Below are 19,793 nucleotides of genomic sequence, written 5' to 3'. Positions count from 1 at the left end.
CTAAGCTTATGGTCCCTGTCTCATTTTCTCTTCTACAGATAGAGACTCTAGCTGCTGCCAGGGAAAAGGGGTGATGACTACTCCAGCTGCTTCATGCTAAGAAGAGGCGCAGTAAAGGGTGCAGCTAGGTTTCTATTACTGGTCAGTTGAGAGGGCCTTGGAAGGTTGGCTCTTCTATTCTGGAAGGACAAACTTGATGAGATTAAGAATGCGTGGCTGAATATGAGAACTAGAAATATGAAGAGTCTAATTGAGAATTATAGCCAGGTATCATGGGGAAACTAGAATTCTGGATCGAGTTTACATCTCAATGACTAGTATTAGGATTTAGTATAGATAAGACTGCATTATTGAAACAATACTTTTCTCTAAAATCACCCTCATTTTTATTAGAAGTAGCTAGATTAAGAAAATAATTAATAGTTGGCTTGATTATTTGCATAAGTGCAGCAAGAAGAGTAATTGATTACATAGGATTTTTCAAATGTGCTTTGCTGGAACTCTTTGTAAGGAAATTCAGATTGAACTTTTAAAGGCCTCTTGAGGCCAGAAAGACCAGCCAGACTTGCCATCAGGTTTTGCCTGCAGTACGTGTAGATTTGGGTGAATTCCTCTCTTCTTGAGGTCTCCAAGACATTCTGAGGTTCCTGCACCTGCCAGGAAGTGACCTTCTTTACTAATCTGGTAAGGCTGCTGGGAACCCTGTAAGCAAGGTACCAGGCCAGTTCTTCCAAGGGGCTTTGTTGGCTTTATAAAGTCAATCTTAGTTTCTTAAAGTTGTCTGTTCATATCTGAGTTTACACACGTGTCTCTCAGGTATGATGTTCTAGTCAAAGCTTTGGTAATATAACCAGTGTTTTTAATTGGTCTTCTTACAAGGAAAACAGATTCTTATTGAACTTGTGCAAATAAACATACTGCCATGAAATACAGAAATAGTCACTGAGAGTTTTTAAATTCTAGAGGGATCAGGTAGAGAGAAAGATAATGTTTCAATTCTGCTTATAAAGGCAGTCATTTACTAAACTGTTGTCAGCATATGAGAAAAAGCTTAAAACAGTTTATCAGCAACATTTGAAATAAAAAGCCACAAAATCATCTTCCTTAGTTTACTTAATCCTATGTAACTAATACCTGTTCTGCTGAAATCTAGTTCTTTACTAGCTTAGGAGTAATAAAACAGTGACTATAAATGACAAAAGACTTACAAATGACAATGGTTAAAGATCTGATGAGAACTTACTGTAAGACAGTCGACATAAGGAAATTCTGATATTTCTGTAACACAAAATATTCAGTAACAAAGTTTAGCATTATTCCTTTGACAGTGCTTTCCAGGTAATTAAGCAGGTAATTATATATCAGATAAATAAGCTAATTTAGCCAAATAGTTTCTCCAGTGAGAAAAAGTTCTTCTTCTGACATGTTCCAGGGGCCCTCTGGAAAATATCAGAGTTAACTAGAGGTAAAAGTACCTTTTTGAATTTGATTTTGGGAAGCTGTTAAAAGTTTTAATGCACTTGCTTAAATAGCCTAAATAGAATCATAAGTCACTATGAAACAATACTTATCTAATTTAACCAGAATGACAACAAAATACCTCAAAGGCAAATAAAGAAGGTTACACAGTTGTTAGCAAACTTTAGCTTTTTAGTCCTTTTAATATTAAGATCTCATTTTCTTAAATACTCCAACAACTCACTGAGACTTTAAGCATGAAAAACTGCTTTGATAAAACAATTAGAGAACTCATTGCAATCTTTTAATATTAAGAGCAGACTAACAGTTAAGAAAACTTTGTCTTTTTTAACTGAAAACAAAATTCTAATTTTGCTGTGTACTTGACACCAAGACTCATTTGCTTTAATTTCATATAGCATGACCATATTAAATTCTTCTACAAACTTTCTACAGCCTTTTTACATTTAGAGTTCTCCCTCTAAATAAACAGCTGTACTTTAGAACAAAGTTACTTTCTTTTATGAAAAGACACATTCTTTAGTATGCAGAAATGTTTTCCTTATTACTTTAAGTAGTTTTAATTAAAACTTAAAACCATTAGGTACCTTAGTTTTTAGTGAACACTGAGAAGCAGGCTACTGTAAACTGTTACACTAGCATTCTTTAGATTGACAAATTCATGAACATTTTATAATTTCTGTACCATGAGCTTTACAGCACAATTTCTCACTAAGCACAAAGTGTATCTTATTAACTTAGCAAAACGTTAAGGTTTTAGGTTACCACAAAGATTCTCAGGCTGTAAGTAGGTATACACACTGTAACACACAATTATTAAGGTGTTCACTTGCCACACTTATTTAGTTCACTTATTCCTAACAACTATGCTAGATTACTTACAAGACCTTCACTGAATATTAGACAAAGCCAAGCCTTTAAACATTTTATTCTTAAAATATTTAGCAGATAACATCAACTTAAATGACCTTAGGTAAACTTAGGCAGCTGATAACCCCAAGGACATGCCCACTTCAGCCAAACCCAAATTAGCATTAATGCTTAACATTTTTTATCAGATTTTCTGGAAGTTTTAGAAAGCCTAATTTTCACAAGCGCTTGTTTTTAAATCAATTTTTATTAATACTATCTGGAGGTAGGAAAATATTTTTCATTTACACACTTAGACACACAAACATACAAATTGAGACATAACGATTTCAGTTAGCAACACTTTTCATATAAAAACATACACACAGACAGACAAAATGATATAAAGATTTGAGTTACTGATATTTATTTGCTTTCTTTCTTTTTAGCTTTTTGTCCGTGGCTTCCAGAACCGGAGGGCGTGAGGAGCGTGTTCTGGTGGGGGAAGAGGGTGGTGAAGGCAGAAGGAGAGGGGGTGTGCAGCCACTGGAAGAGGAGAGGAGCAGGACCAGGGTATGGTTGAGAATGTATGACTTTAAGATGGAGGCGACACGGGGAGGACAAAGAACTTAAGATGGTGGTGGAGAGGGGTGGGGGTAGTGAGCTGAGAGAGGTGGGAGACCAAGGTCCTCTGGCAGATCTGAAAAGGAAGAAGGACTGGGCAGAGTAATGGGTTGACAATCTTTAACTGGAGATCGGGCTAGGAGAACCTGTCATTGAACACTTAACATAAACGTCTGGGCGGGAGTGCAAAGTCCAAAAATCCTGCACATACAGGATTTCACTCCACTCTCTGCTCTGGTGGCAATAATTAGTCAAGATGGTGAGGAGGCCAAAATCAAAAGTTCCCTCAGGGGGCCAGCGAGATTGGTTGTCCAAGGGATACTGAGGCCCGGCCTCAGAGCAAAGAAAGACTAGTTTCTATTTGTGAACTTCCTGGGACAAATACAGAGTAGCCAAATTAGAAATGAGACACCATGACAGGGTCTGAGCCTCTGCTTCTGAGGGCTGTTTCCCCATGTCTGTGCCACTTCCCAACTAATCCCGCTGAGAGGAGCGCCCAGCTTCCCAAGCACGCCAAGTCAGGGGAGACATCCTGGGAGCCTGGGTGAGGGACGTCTCTCACTGCAGGGCCAGAGGTGGGCCGGATGCCCACAGAGGGTGGGATGGATGCCCAAGGGGCCGGATGCCCCAACCTGGACATAGCTACAATTTTGGACTGACTAGGTGAAATGGAGTTAGGAAGGGAAACAGACTGGGGGAAACTGAGGGGAAAATAGTCCACACAGCGGAGAGCAGGCTGAGGTCCCGGGTTGGGGAAGGAAGGGGCAGGGCAGCCGGTGGCCGGTCAGGGCCCCGTGCTCACACTCCTTCCCAGGTTTCGGCACCAAATGTAAGATAAATTCTAGCTGAAATAAGCAGGCGACAAGAGGCAACAAAGGGCCAGGCAGTTTATTTGAGCGCAATTCCCGGGTGATGTTCCCTGGTCTGGGTATTACAGGCTGGGGAAGTCACACTCAGCAGGGCAGGCAGTGAGTTTTTAAAGAAGGTAGGGGGAAGCAGAGCTTAGATTTACAGCAGCATGAGGATTGGCTAGCCCAAGGCACATTTTTCAGGTTGGGAGGGGGCAGCAGACGGGGACTTTGGCACGTCATCAGTGTCCGACGTGCTCACTCCTCTCTCTGGTGCCTCTAACCTTACAGTATCAAACCCTTTACTATTGTTTCATGTTACTGTGGGACTCAGTGTAAGTCCCTCTTAGAGCACACAAGGCACTGATTCCAGGCTCTGCTGACTTCTTCAAAGGTCAACAGCAAGCCACACAAAACAGGCTACAGCTCCCATTATCATTTGCCCCATGTGCAATAAATGCTGATGTAACCATTGGGCTACACCAGAGGAAGGCTTACCTTCTAGCCAGTGCACCTGGGCCATGTGTTTGCTTTATCATTCCCTGGGGATGCCAAAGGCAAATGGCCAGTCACATGACATATGGTAATGGTCTTAGTCTGACCAGGGGCCCATAGGTCTTGCCACAGCTCTTGTCCCCAAAGGGGCTGGTGACCAACCATCCAGTTGGCATGGTACCATGTCAGTAGCCACAGATGGCCCAGCTGACAGTTGTCAGTGTAGACAACTATAGGGGAAGGCCCCAGGTTGATCATGAGCCATACTGCCCACAACTCAGCCCATTGGCTGTTCTACTCCACTCCATCCTCCATCCGTATTGTCTCAGTCTTACGATGGAAAGATACAACCCTCCCCTTTGGGGGCTGCCCATGACTGGAGCTGTCTGTACACCAAGCATCTTCAGGTATAGGGGCTTTTCCCTCCTGATAAGGACTCTTGGCTACCAATGGCTCTAAAGCAAGTTCTTCCTGCTTTCCACTGATACAGGTCACTGTCCCCAATAAGTATTGGAGTTCTCCACTTAACGGGCTGTTAGAGAGAGTGCTACACTGCTGTGAATATACATCCCATTTGGCCAGTGTAGGCATCTGTGCCACGCCACTATGTGGCCTTTGGGTCCATTCTTACACCCACCCCATGATGGGATAGGTAGTTATTACCTTGGTTAGAGCTGTTCTGGTGATGGGCTCCATAGCCAGCAAGGTGTGGTACACAGCAGCCAGTTACTTTTCTGTCAAGGTGCACCAGACCTCTGCTCCTTTCCATAGCTGTGACTAGAAACCGATAGATTGACATGCCCATTAAGGCCACTGCCAAACCATAAACATCTTCAGTTACAGGAACATCTAGCTCTTAGGGCACTGATGAGTCCATTACACTCAAGGTCTGTACAGCCTTGACTGCCCACTTAGCAGCAGTAAAAGCAGCTACATATGTCTCATCCCAGTCCCACCTGATGCCCTTTCATACCAACCATATAAGGGCTTCAGAATTTGTGCCAAGTACAGGATAAACACTCTCCAGTAGCCCAAAAGACACAAACTTTTATAATACTGCCACAGTGGTAGGGGTAGGGAAAGCCTGGATCTTGTCTATGACTCTTTCAGGAATAACTTTAGTTTTACCTGAGTAGACAACCCCCAGGAACATTATAGACAAACCAGGTCCCTGAACCTTGGTGCTGTTTACAGCCTATTCTTTCTTCTGTAGATGTTGAAGCAGTATAGAACATCCCCTTCTAAATCTGCAAGGGAATCAGATATGAGCATAATATCATCAGTGTAGTGATACAGCGACAATGTTTGTGGTTTCTTCCATGTGGCCAAGTCCTGGGTTACAAGTCCGTGACAAATGGTGGGAATGTGGAGGCATCCCTGGGGGAACTACAGTGAATGTCCACTGCCAGCCTTCCCATGTGAAGGCAAACTGTTCCTGATTTTTCTGTGCTGTGTCAGTAGAGAAAGCATTAGAAAGGTCCACAACATAATGATATGTTCCTAGTTCAGGACTGAGTGTGTCCATAAGGGCTGCTACAGAGGGAACAGCAGCATCAAAGGGGGTGTGATGTTATTCAGTTCCCTATAGTCCACAGTCATATGCCAGGAGCCATGTGGCTTTTTCACTGGCCACACTGGGGAATTAAAAGGACTATGAGTGGGCTTTATGATGCTTACCTTCTCCAATCCCTGAAGAGTTTCTCCAATTTCCTTGTGCACCCCAGGCAATTTATACTGCTTAGCACTTGTCACTCACCAAGGTACAGGCAGAGCTACAGGTGGGGACTTAGCATTTCCCCTCAGCCTTTACCACACATACCCTCAGTCTGAACTCACCTGCAGTGGTCTGTAACCACAGGCCCTGCAGGATATTTACCACCAAAATATATTCAGGGATGGGAGAAATGTACACAGTATACTCCTTTGGGGGTTAACGCCCTATCCCCAATGGGATTTGGACTTTCTTCCCTCTAATTGCTTACCTCCATAGCCATCTATCAAAGCAAGAGTCCTGGGAAAACATCATCTGTCATAAATCCGAGAACCTTCAGCTCCTGTGTCCACCAGCACCATGACATGTTGTACATTCACAGGGAACCAAAGAATTGCTAATTCTACATGTGGCCTCCAGTCCCCACCATGTCCTCCAAGGTGGGGACCTTGACCCCCTCCTCAGTCAAACCACAATGCCCAATCATCATCCTATGGGGGTGAGGGTCCACGTGGAGCCTAAGTACTGTCCCCTAGAAAGTCTTGCAGGGACACAGGCATGGGGCTTTGACTCCATCTTCCATGTCCTGGGCCTCAGCAGCTGGAACTGCTTCTCTGACTTTAATTTGTGCCACAGTTCTAACAAGATTCTATAGGGCTGCCCATCAAGTTTTTCTTTTATTACCCAGGACTTTATGAAATCAACCCACATCTGGGTCCTTGAGACCTTCACGGGGCCCTTTACACCTCTTTTTTCAGTCATAGCCTGTAGTTCCCTCCGTGCCTTTATTGTTTCAACCTCCTCCAGATCTGCTGAAGCATGAGTAGCCTCACTTATGGGTTGCCTTATGTGGGGGGCAGAATAGTCACTAGGGACCTGAAGAGAGATGGGGGAGCTGTGTATGCAGCACCAGATTTCTCATTACTACAGTGAACAATTCCTCATTGGGACCCTGGGATCCATATTATAAATGATATTTTCATGCCCATCTCTCATAACACCTGCTGGAGCTCTGCATACATTTTCCAGCTAATGGGTAAGTATGGTAAATCACCCTGATTAGGCTAAACTGCCCTGATAGCTGCTGTCAGCCAATCCAGAAGCATCTGATTCACTGAAGTATGATGGGCACTTTGTGACCACTGCTGGAGGGAAGGGTAAGTCATCACAGAAGCCAGTCTACCCATTTTAGAGCCCAACATAACAATGTTTTCCACCCCCATATCCCAGAGACGCAAAAGCCATGTAGGCTGAAGTTCTGATGGCTTCTGCCTACACGGGATGCTCATTATCCACCAGCTCATCCTGGGTATAGGGGCAGAGCTCCACAACCTGGGGAGGCGGCTTCTCCTCCACCTGAGGAACCCACAGTTGTTCTGTTTATGTTTTCTTAATTACAACCAGGTGGGCCTTTAATATGTGAGGGTTTGGTGCCTGGGGCAGTAGCCTTGGCAACAGATCAGCCCTCAGCCCCACCCCCTTATCCTTTCCCAACATCTCCTCTGCCATCTCAGAGGCTGAAGGAACCGCTCTTTCCTCCCTCCCACTTCCCTACAGCCTCCTGCACTGGAGACTCTCCTGCTGCCTCCTTCCTAGATCTTGCTAAGGAATCTTCCAGGAGTGTGACACCTCTTCTCAATAACTGTCTCTCTTTCCTAAGGGCATCCTGTAGGTCATCACCCAGCTCCTCCAAGCCATGCTGAAGTGTGCCTCTCTCCTGCCATAGTCTCTCCTCAATAACCCTCTCTCTCTCCTCGATAACACTTGCCACCCTCTTGAGGAAAAGAGATCCTACTATCCCATCTGCTGTACAGCCACTCAGGACTTCTAAGCAGTCTTCTATCTCACCGAGGGCTAATTCTGTAGCTTCTGGTGTCTCCACCCTTCTCCAATTCTGGGGAAGGCTCCACCCCTCTAGGAGGTGCTTTATCCATTACTAATTCCCCACTAGGGGCTCCCCAGTTGGAAGCCCCACAGATAGGGGGTTCCCAGGTGAAGCTGCACCCTCTAAAACTGCAGCCTCTGAGGCCTCCCCACTATCGACAGCGGGATTCTGGGCATCTCCCCACCATCTCTGGGGCAGCCCATCCAAGGGTTACACCCATGTAGACAGATTTCAGGTTCAAAGGTGCTGCAGACTACCGCCAGATGTATCTCTGCCAGGAAAATCCCGGGGCATAATACCTTTGTAACCAAAATCAGTCAAAGGGAGAAATAAAGCGGGAGATGCAGGTTTATTTCTTATAAGCAGTCCACTTCTGCTCTCCCCTGTCTCTTGCAATCCAGCTGCAGAAGAGGAGCCCCACCCAACCTCCCATGTCCAGATAAGTCCTTGCTTACCCTTGAGTAATTACCTATTGATATGGTAATTACTCATATGGACTACTTCTCTCCACCCCTTGGAAACACCTATTGATATGGAGATACACTAAGGCCAGGTGAAAGATTCTGGAAATATTGCAATTTTCCCCACCTATATACATCCAACAGAAAGGGTAAATACAAAGAAAGGGTAAATAAATGATGCTTCATTCATGTCCTTGAATACTATGAAAATTTTAAAACCATATATTACAAGAATATTAGTGATACTGAAAAATATTCATCAAAGTAGGAGAAAAAGCACCATATCAAACTATATACACATTATGATCTCAATGTTCTAATTATTTCATAGGACAAGCACTAAAACAGTGATAGCAGTTACATATGGGTGATGGGATAACACACACTTGTTATTTTGGATTTTTTTTTAATACTCTTTATTTTCTCTTCTATGTGTAAAGGAATGCAGGAAACACCCTAGAGCGAGAGCCACCCAGCTTCCATAGAAAATACTTGAGGCTAACATCCCTGACCCCTGCCCTAAGCTAGATAACTAGGAGTGGGCAACCCTAAGGGGGACGAAACTCGTGATAAGACGTTAAGGAATGCTTGTGCAAAGGTCAGGCAAGCGGCGGGTCCCCGTTTCAACTTTATTGGTTAAAGTATGGGATGTGTTTTAAATTCATTGGTTGTGGTAATATGTGGGCTTTGGTGCAACGGCTGTGAAAATCCTATATAATCTATACCTAAAGTTGCTTGGGGGTCGACAGCTCGGACTCGACCTGCGTGTCAGGGGAGGTGCTGTCGGCCCCAGCTAGCTGGCTGAATAAAGACTTTGCTTGGATTTACATCTCCGTGCCTGTGTGGTTTGTTCTCTGCAGAAGCCCCGGAGTCCCGAACCCTAACATATGTTTTTTTATTTTTCTAAATATTCCTCAGTGAGCATATATCATTTTCATAAGAAATGTTATAAAAGTACTGAATTTTTAAACTAACCAAAAAAAGTAATTTGAATGACACCTGTTTACATAGGTCAATAGCACCCTATAAAAAATAATGGTTCAACCACCAACCATCATATCTGCCATTTTGTCCTGTTTGAATCTTTCTTACATTTATTGCCTCCTGGCATATTATGTAATTGTTAGTTTGCATTTTGTTTGTCTCCCAACCCATTTCCACTAAAATGAAAGTTTCCTCAGAGCAAGATTTTGAACACTATGCCCACTGCTCTATCTCACTTGTACAAAGAACAGTGCTTGGCACAAAATAAGTACATAGTATGTATCTGTAGATGGGATAAATGAATGAATGAATGAATGAATGAATCACTTCCAGTTATGTAATACTGGGCAGACCCTTTAACTTTGGGTCTCAATTTCCTTTTACATAAAACGAGGATAATAATAGTACACCCCCAGTTCCTGGCACAGAGTTCCTAAAACCCTCGTAAATTCCTAAGTGATGGGAACACTAAGAGTACCTTTTATTCTAATGAGGTGACTCTGGGTGGGCTCCTGGATGGGGATGCTGGTCAACAGAAAGACCAAGCCATGATTTGGAGCTTGGAATTTCAGCCCTACCCCCATCCTCCAGAGAGGGGAGAGGGGCTAAAAATAAAGTAAATAATTGATCATGCCTACATGAGGAAGCCTCCATAAAATCTCAATAGTATGGGATTTAGGGAGCTTCCAGGTTGGTGAACACTCTACACAGGGAGGGCAATGCAACCCACCTCTAAGGGGGCAGACACTGCTGTACTGGTAAATGGGAGTGTTTCTCTGAGCTCTGTGAGCCTCTCTAGCCAATTAATCAAGTCCCTGAGGCGGGGGTGGTTGGAGCCTCCAAACTATAGTCAGTTGATCAGAAGCACAGGTGACAACTAGGGCTTTAGAATGGCACCTGAAGTTGGGGGAAGGGGAGGGTAGTCCTGTGGGACTGCACCCTAAACTGTGGAATCTTGGGAATATCTATCTACCAGGATATAGCCTAAGAAGTTAAATTATAGGACATTATAGCATTGAGTTAAATCATAGGACGCCCAGCTGGTGTCACAGAGGATTGCTCTTTATAGGGAAAAACTTCCATATATTTGGTGACTAGAGTGGTCCTGTGGGAGTGTGCTAGAAGTGTAAAAGTAAAGGATAGCCACAGGAAAAAAAGATATGGGAGGTGGAAAACTAGGTTGTTTTTCTTATACACTATCTCATAAAAGTGTGAAGAAAAAATGAGAAAATAAAGTATACAGTACAATGCCCAGCACACAGTAACTGACCTAAAATGTTAGCTATGCTATTTATTAACTATCTAAGTTATTATTTACATGACCCTATCTCCAACCACCCACCACCACCTTTGCTGGGTTATGAATATCTTCATGATCAGATGCTTTAGTTAGTTACATGTTTCCATAGCCTTTTACAGAGCTTTGCATACAGTAGATACCATGTAACTATTTATTATTCTAAGTAAAAAAATACATTAATTATATCAATATTTAATCTCCTAATAATACTTTAGATTATTTTCTAGATAATTCTCTCAATTATCTAATACATTTCAGTGCTTAGTAGTAGACTGAGAGAGATGACCATTACAACACACACACACACACACACACACACACACACCTTGTACCTGTAACTATTTAGACTATATTAAATGGGCAATTATTACTGTGGAGAAATAGTGAAAGGCTGCTTTCACATGTTAGCTGTGAGCTTCCAATCATGATGCACTGTCTAGCCACCTCCCTCTCCAGGATGTCTTTACTAGCGGCAGATATTTTGGCAACTTTCAGCATGTTGTATGAAGGTATGAAGAAGGGGTAAGAAAATAGATAAAGTTTGAAATTAAACATGCTAGGAAAAATAATGAAAATTTTAGGGCTTAAAATTACTGCCTGATAAATTTATTTTGAGCCTCTGAACCAGCTGAAGGTGTACCTGGTTTTGAGAGCTGACATCCCCAGTTCTACAGTTTGACATTCAAGTGCTTAACTGCACACCATTTCCCTTCTATAATGCCGATGCACTTGACTGTAAGACTTCTGTGCTGAGTGGTTCAACCTTCTGTTATGCTAAAAAGGAAGCAACGTTACTATCTCTGCTCGCATACTGCATAGAAATTGTGGTCTGGTTCACAAATGGAGAGTCCTAGAATTAGATGTTTGTTTATATGAGCAACAATTTGATGATTCCATGGTTTGTTTGTTACTTCCTCCATTAGAATTCAATGAACCTGTTCTAAACCTCTCAGTTTATTTATCCTAAAGTCAAGAATGTTGATCATCCATGGATGTTTTTTGTTCTTTTGTTTTCATTTTGGCAGATAGACCTAGTGAAGAAGACAGGGAAAGAGTACAAATATTACATTTTCACTTGGTGGTGATTCTTCTTTCATATCTAGTTAATTTTGTTGTAATATATAGTTCCGCTGACAGAATCAATTTTTATTATTTTCATTTATGCTTTTTGGCAAAGCTCACAAAAACACCAGGCTATATTCTTTAGATTTTATTCAAATAAGTTTTCTCATAGGTTCTATTTTATTTCTTTTTTTCACTTTTTTTTGACCAAGTCCATTCCATCAAAACTAAAAATATGCCATTCAGCACCTGGGTCTCATCTTATCTGTTTGTAGCATTATGAGAGAAATTTTAAACTAAATAACACGAAATAACATTTAATATATGAGGCCAGCTGTCAGGTTAAACCTTATACATTCTACTGATGAAAAGTGAATTTTTATCCAAAGCAAGAGCAGCTGGAACTAGTGCTGTTATCTTTCTAATAAAGATAAAATCCTACTATAAACAACTCTAGAGGACACCTGACTTGTTCTGTTTTAGTAGAATTTTACTAAAAGTAATTCGAGTTTATAAATTCCATTCTAGTTACACTAATAGACTGTGAAAGTGACACATGGAACATGCTTCAAACCCATTAAGAAAGAAAGAGTCTGACACACACCCACTCTACTCTTTTTACCCTGCAAATGTTTGCTTTCTTGACTTTTTTTTTTTTTTTTTTTGGGTGTGTGTGTGTGTGTGTGTGTGTGTGTGTGTAGTGGTGGTGGTTTGGGGATTATTTCTACTTCACAGTTGATGGAATATTTAAAGGAACTAGGTGGAGACAGTTGATACTTAACTAGCAGAGGAAATGAAGAAGGGCTTAACTCCAAGGGTCCTGCTCCCTATTCTTTTCACTATATAGCAAACTACTGAACCAAGCAATTTGAATAGAACAAGGGTTACCATTTAGAGAGGAAATCAGATAAAATTCATATTATCCTTTGTAAAGAAACAAAATAATTAGTTTGACAAAATACTTGTGTTTTCATGGGCAGTCAGCCAGCGCATAGGTCTAATTTGGCTGAATAAAAAAGGTTTTGTGCTGATATTGTTGGACTAGTATTTTACTTCTAGTTTCTCAGGTCTTGCTTGAAAAGCAATCCTTCCTTATCTGCTGAGGGCCTTAAAAATTAAGGATGCAGTTCTTTGTCAAGGATGTTCACTCACCCAGGAATCAGTATCACTTGTACTGATGCTCAGTTTATTTCCGCCATATCCCATGCATGTCAGGGAGAAGAGGAACACCTCTTCTGTTCTGTGCTCCTGTAACTAGTTTGTTCCTCTCTATCGTAACACTTTTCAAGTTATGTGTAATGACTTGTCTGCTTGAAACTGCACATATGGAGAACTGTGCCTAGCATAGTGCCTGGTGGATCACAGTATTTCTTTATTTATAAAGAAAGAAGACTTTCATATCTGCATCCTGTCAGTTCTGCTGTTATATACTCCTTACACTGTTAGGCTGAATAGCCTAAAAGTGTTTGTTTAAAATGGAATTTGAGGAGTGAGTTTCTTGAGAGGAACATACTCCAAGGTTTCTGGATTTATTTATTTACCTACCACTTAATATGTGTCAGATAGTTTTCATGTATGACTTTACTTAAAGCCCCCAAAACCATATTAAAGTGTAGGGCAGCAAAGTTTACCACCACAAAACATGTCTCTTTGTCATGTGGATATTTTAGGCTGTTACTTTTAAGAAACAGGAGGCTCAGGCAGAAACTCTGACCTTCCCTTTAACTGCCTAAAAAAATTTCGATAGAGGACCTGCTCCAAGAGGAGAGCTATCACCATAAATAACTACAATATAATATGAATTAAAGGTGGTAGACAAGGAGGAATTTAGCAAAGTCTGTTTGTTAAAATTCCTTTCTATGTCCCATTGTTTCTGGGTGGCCCAGAAAACTTTTGTTTACCAAACATTTACTCTTTTTCATCTTCTTTTGAATTATCTTTCTTCTCTTTGAAGTCCCAGACACTTACCCTCTTCTCCTTAGCTCTGATGGCATATAAACCTTGCCTGACTGCCTGTGGGCTTCATATTTTTATTGAGTCCCTATACATATAAAATGAAATATGATTTTTCTCCTGTTAACTCTTCATGTCAATTTAACCCTTAGACCAACCAAAAGAACCTTGAAGGATAGAGGAAAATTTGTTCTCTCCAATAGAAGTGAGGATTACTGCGCCCATTTTAGAAACAGGAAAAGTGAGGCTCAGAGAATTAGGTGGCCTGCCTAAGGTCTCTGTCTTGGTAAATGGCTAGGTCAGGACTGTTAGCAGAAGCCTTGGTTGGGAGTTGGCTTTAAAGAGAAATAAGGGTTATGTTTTCTTCCTCTGTGTACATTATCCAAAATGGTGGCTTTTCAATATGTTTCAGATAGTTAAGTCAGAAGGAAATTTCTTAGGCCTGAGGAAAAGATGCTTCAGGAGATAGTATGAAATAAATTCTTGAAAAAATTAGGTGCAAGAGATTTGGAGACTCGGTGTAAGATGGCATCTTCTTTGTTGTTTGGTTTTAACTTGCCTGCTTTTCCATCAGAGACTAGATGTCTTCCCCCCACTTGCTCATATAGTACCAAGATTAGAATCCAAATCTTTCTATTACAAAGGCACCCTCTGATCGACTGCATCATACCATTTCTATAGTTCTCCATTCCCATCAAGGTGTGTCCTTGGGTTCTGTGTTTCTGTCTCAGTAACTATCTGTGACCTCAGCAATTCTAATCCAAAGACTGTAAAATGAAGAAAGAGTGGGTATCAGTTATTTTCCCCCTTGCATAAGTTTTGAGATGTGTGTTGGCTGAAAAATGACCACCCAAAGATACCTACAACCTATTCCCTAGCCCTGTGAATGTGTTACCTTATCATGCAAACCGATATTTGCACATGTGATCAAGTTAAGGAACTTTAGATGGAAAGGAATATCCTGAATTATCCCAGTGGACCAGATAAACACAGGAGTCCTAATAAAAGGGATGTGACTACATTAAAATGCTGGTATTGAAGACAGAGGAAGGGGCCATGAGCCAAGGAATACAGGTGGCCTCTAGAAGTCTGTGAAAGCAAAGGAATGGATTCTGTCTTAAAGTCTCCAGAAGGAACCAGCCCTGCTGACACTTTGATTTTGGGGACTTCTGATTTCCAGAACTGTAACAGAATGAATGTTTTGTTTTTTGAGCCACTGTTTATGATAATGTGGTACAGCTGCAATTGGAAACTAATGTAGGTGGTTACTACAAAACAACTTCTTCCTCTTCTCTCCTGTGAGCTGTTGAAAAGAAAGATGGAAATAAGCTAGGCTTAATTTCTTCACAAGTGTCATGTAGTCCCAACAACTATCAAAAAATCTGAAGTTTTTTTGTGACCAATAGATGGAATATGCTAGAAATGGTTCAAAGATCTATGTAGAAGTTAAGATGTATGACCTTTTACTTTTCCCTGTTATGATACTTGAGATTTTGAGTCTTCTATCTACCTATGTGTAAATGAGGGTAAAGCAATGTGCTTGCCCACCTCATAGAAGAGCTGTTCAGCTTTATTTGTTAAAGCTTATGAAATGCAGTGAAGATAATAAGCATTAATCTTTATTTAATCAACTAGGCAAGAAGACAATTAAATGAAAGACCAGGAGTGTGCCTTGCAGCACAATATCTGATGGAGTTTCTTGTAGCTCAAACCAACAGAGACCTATATTTAAAATACAATTTCCATAATCTGCCCTATCAAAGTGATAAGTTAATGTTTAAGGGTTCCAATTCCTTGTTTATCTCAACTGCTTAAATTCAATTGCTTTAATTAAAATTACTTTGAGAATGCATTTTCCAATTTAGACTTTCAAAGGCCATTGGGGGGTTTGTTCCATTATATCCATTTGATATTATAATGTTTGAAGAATCATCACTTAATTTTCTCAACAGTAAAAAAGAAATTTTCCTTCTTAAATTAATAGTTATTGTTTCAACTAACAAATCACAGACCAAGTCATAAAATTAGCAGTTGCTAGTATAGTAGTGGGTAGAGAGATTTTATAACCATTTTGGCTCTGAAATCTGCCTTTACCTTGTCCTTGAAACATAGATTACATAATATTGCAAAAAAAAAAAAAAAAAAGAAAAGATTCCAATTCAATAAAGAGAGTAACAAATAGCAAGCATACACCAATCAGGTCAATTTAGCATTTCCCTGGTGACCTAAAAAGGAACCTGTATTTTATTATGTTTTTAGGGTTGTAAGTGAGGAATAGGACAACAATAGAATACCATCAGCTCTGGTAACTAGCCCCACAGGAATAAATTTGGATGGTTGTTCATATCAAAGTCCTGCTCATCCGCCCCTTACTTCTTTCATTCTAGACATTGCAAACCACCAAGACAGAGGAAACCCATTTTACCTCCAAGCCATGGCCAACTTCCCACCCTCCCTCTCTACTGTTCTACTTACTTTCCTCTCTCCCCTTAATTTCTTTCTTCCCTTTATTTTAATATAATTTCAGACTTACAGAAAAATTTCAAGAGTAATATAAGGCATTGTTACATATGCTTTATCAAGATTCACAAAATTCTACATTTTGCCTCATTTGTTTTACCATTCTGTCTCTGTTTTTTGCATTTTCTCTCTCTGAACCTCTTGAAAGTTAGATGGTAGCATCATGCTCCTTTATTTCTAAGTCTTTCATTGTGTATCTCCTAAGGAAAAGTATATTATCTTTGACAAGTTATTGAAATCAGGAAACTTAAAATTAATGCAAAATGTTTTTCTAATCCATCGCTCATATTCAAATTTGGTCAAATGTGCCCATTAAATACTTTATGGCCATGATTTTCTTAGTCCAGGATCAGGCACTGAAATTAGTTTTCATGTCTATGTAGCCTCCTTTAATTGGAAAGAGCTCCTCTGTGTTTCTGTTTCTCTTGATCATGACATTATTGAAGAGCACAGGCCAATAGTTTTGTAGGGGATCCCCTAGTTTGGGATATTCTGGTGTTTCCTCATCATTAGGTTCAGGTTATGTATTTTGGGCAGGAATGCCATAACTCTTCTTCCATAGTGCATCCTATTAAAACACATGCAATATTTTTTCCAACGTTGGTAATGTTAACTTTATTGTTGTGGTACGTACTAGGTATCTTCACTCAAAAGTTACTGTTTTCTATAATAAGCAATTTGTGGGGAGATAACTTGAGACTACAAATATACCTCATAAAACATTAATCCATCAATTTTTGCATCCATTGATGATTTTCTAACTCCATCTTTGTTTTCTATATTTATTGGCTCGCATCCCACTTTAAGGAAGAGCGCTCCCCTCTGTCCCATTGTTTAAGTTCTCATTTATCTATCAGTAGGAACCCATAGATTTTTATTTTTGTTAGTATGCTATAATCTATGAGTATCTTTTTTTGTAATGATCAGAGTTTTTCAGATTTGATGACTTTGACACTTGAACCCATTCAAAGTGATTCTTGTATCCTTTTGACATGACCGTATCCCTCTTGGAATGCTTTCTTACTTTCTGGCATACCAAGACATTCCAGGTTCTTATACTTTCTGTGTCTCAGCCCTGGAATCAGCTTTCCCCCTAAGAAGCTGTGCAGGTCATGTTAGTGGACAATGGTATTAGTGGATAATGGATAGTCTTTATAAAGATTTGAGTGCTATCATTTTGCTGTTTGCTACTCGAAGGTCATTGATTGCAGGTCCTTTCAGTCAACAGAGCTAAGATATATGAAGTGTATATACTTACACATACCCATAAGTAAATGTATTTTCATATCTGCCCATCCACAAATATATATTGAAAACCATGAACTCATAACTTAATCTAACTACCCACAGCAATTTTTTTGTTTCTTTTTTTAAATTAATTAAAAAATTTATTGAAGTATTATTGATATATAATCTTGTATTGGTTTCAAATATACAATACAGTGGCTCAATAATTACCACACATTTTAATTTTTCTGAAGTTGCCTAGCTATTAAGTGAAAGAGCTTAAACTTGATACCAGATTTCTCATGTCCACATTGAAACACACTGAAATTAAACCTATTGTCCAAACCCCATCCATTCTATATATACACCTTCCACTTCCCTCTTTCATCAACTACATTAATTGAATGTCCCCATCACTATGCATTCTTTCTTAAGGTACAGAGATAAGTAAGACAAAGGTTATTTTATGTTCTCAGATCTAACAAAGATTACAGTTCATGCTATTTTCTTTAATTTATTTCTTCTCTGATCTTTATTATGTCCCTCCTTCTGCTGACCTTAGGCCTCATTTGTTCTTCTTTTTCCAATTTCGATAATTGTGACATTAGACCGTTCATTTGGGCTTGTTCTTCCTTTTTCAAATATGCTTGGATTGCTATATACTTTCCTCTTAAGACTGCTTTTGCTGTGTCCCACAGAAGTTGGGGCTTAGTGTTGTTGTCATTTGTTTCCATATATTGCTGGATCTCCATTTTGATTTGGTCATTGATCTATTGATTATTTAGGAGCGTGTTGTTTAGCCTCCATGTGTTTGTGAGCCTTTTTGCTTTCTTTGAACAGTTTATTTCTAGTTTAATGCCTTTGTCGTCTGAAAAGTTGGTTGGTAGGGTTTCAATCTTTTGGAATTTACTGAGGCTCTTTTTGTGTCCTAGTATGTGGTCTATTCTGGAGAATGTTCCATGTGCACTTGAGAAGAATGTGTATCCTGTTGCTTTTGGATGTAGAGTTCTGTAGATGTCTATTAGGTCCATCTGTTGTAGTGTGTTGTTCAGTGCCTCTGTGTCCTTACTTATTTTCTGTCTGGTGGATCTGTCCTTTGGAGTGAGTGGTGTGTTGAAGTCTCCTAGAATGAATGCATTGCATTCTATTTCCTCCTTTAGTTCTGTTAATATTTGTTTCAGGTATGTTGGTGCTCCTGTATTGGGTGCATATATATTTATAATGGTTATATCCTCTTGATGGACTGAGCCCTTTATCATTATGTAATGTCCTTCTTTGTCTTTTGTTACTTTCTTTATTTTGAAGTCTGTTTTGTCTGATACCAGAATTGCAACACCTGCTTTCTTCTCTCTGTTGTTTGCTTGAAATATCTTTTTCCATCCCTTGACTTTAAGTCTGTGTGCGTCTTTGGGTTTGAGGTGAGTCTCTTGTAAGCAGCATATGGATGGATCTTGCTTTTTTATCCATTCTATTACTCTGTGTCTTTTGATTGGTACATTCAGTCCATTTACATTTAGGGTGATTATTGAAAGGTATGAATTTATTGCCATTGCAGGCTTTAAGTTTGTGGTTACCAAAGGTTTAGGGTTAGCTTCTTTACTATCTTACTGTCTAACTTAACTCGCTTGTTGAGCTATTATAAACACAGTCTGATGATTCTTTATTTCTCTCCCTTCTTATTCCTCCTCCTCCCTTCTTCATATGTTGGGTGTTTTGTTGTGTGCTCTTTTTAGGAGTACTCCCATCTAGAGCAGTCCCTGTAGGATGCCCTGTAGAGGTGGTTTGTGGGAGGCAAATTCCCTCAACTTTTGCTTGTCTGGGAATTGTTTAATCCCTCCTTCATATTTAAATGATATTCGTGCTGGATACAGTAGTCTTGGTTGGAGGCCCTTCTGTTTCATTGCATTAAGTATATCATGCCATTCTCTTCTGGCCTGTAGGGTTTCTGTTGAGAAGTCTGATGATAGCCTGATGGGTTTTCCTTTGTAGGTAACCTTTTTTTTCCTCTCTGGCTGCCTTTAATACTTTGTCCTTGTCTTTGATCTTTGCCATTTTAATTATTATGTGTCTTGGTGTTGCCCTCCTTGGATCCCTTGTCATGGGAGTTCTGTGTACCTCTGTGGTCTGAGAGGCCATTTCTTCCCCTAGTTTGGGGAAGTTTTCAGCAATTATTTCTTCAAAGACATTTTCTATCCCCTTTTCTCTCTCTACTTCTTCTGGAATACCTATAATTCGTATATTGTTCCTTTTCATTTGGTCACTCAGCTCTCTTAAAATTCTTTCATTCCTGGAGATCCTTTTATCTCTCTCTGCATCAGCTTCTCTGCGTTCCTGTTCTCTGTTTTCTAGTCCATTAATGGTCTCTTGCATCTCGTCCATTCTGTTTTGAAGTCCT

The sequence above is a fragment of the Manis pentadactyla genome, chromosome 3, assembly GCF_030020395.1.
Source record: "Manis pentadactyla isolate mManPen7 chromosome 3, mManPen7.hap1, whole genome shotgun sequence".
In the NCBI taxonomy this organism is placed as follows: Eukaryota; Metazoa; Chordata; class Mammalia; order Pholidota; family Manidae; genus Manis; species Manis pentadactyla.
This window is presented reverse-complemented; position numbering follows the sequence as displayed.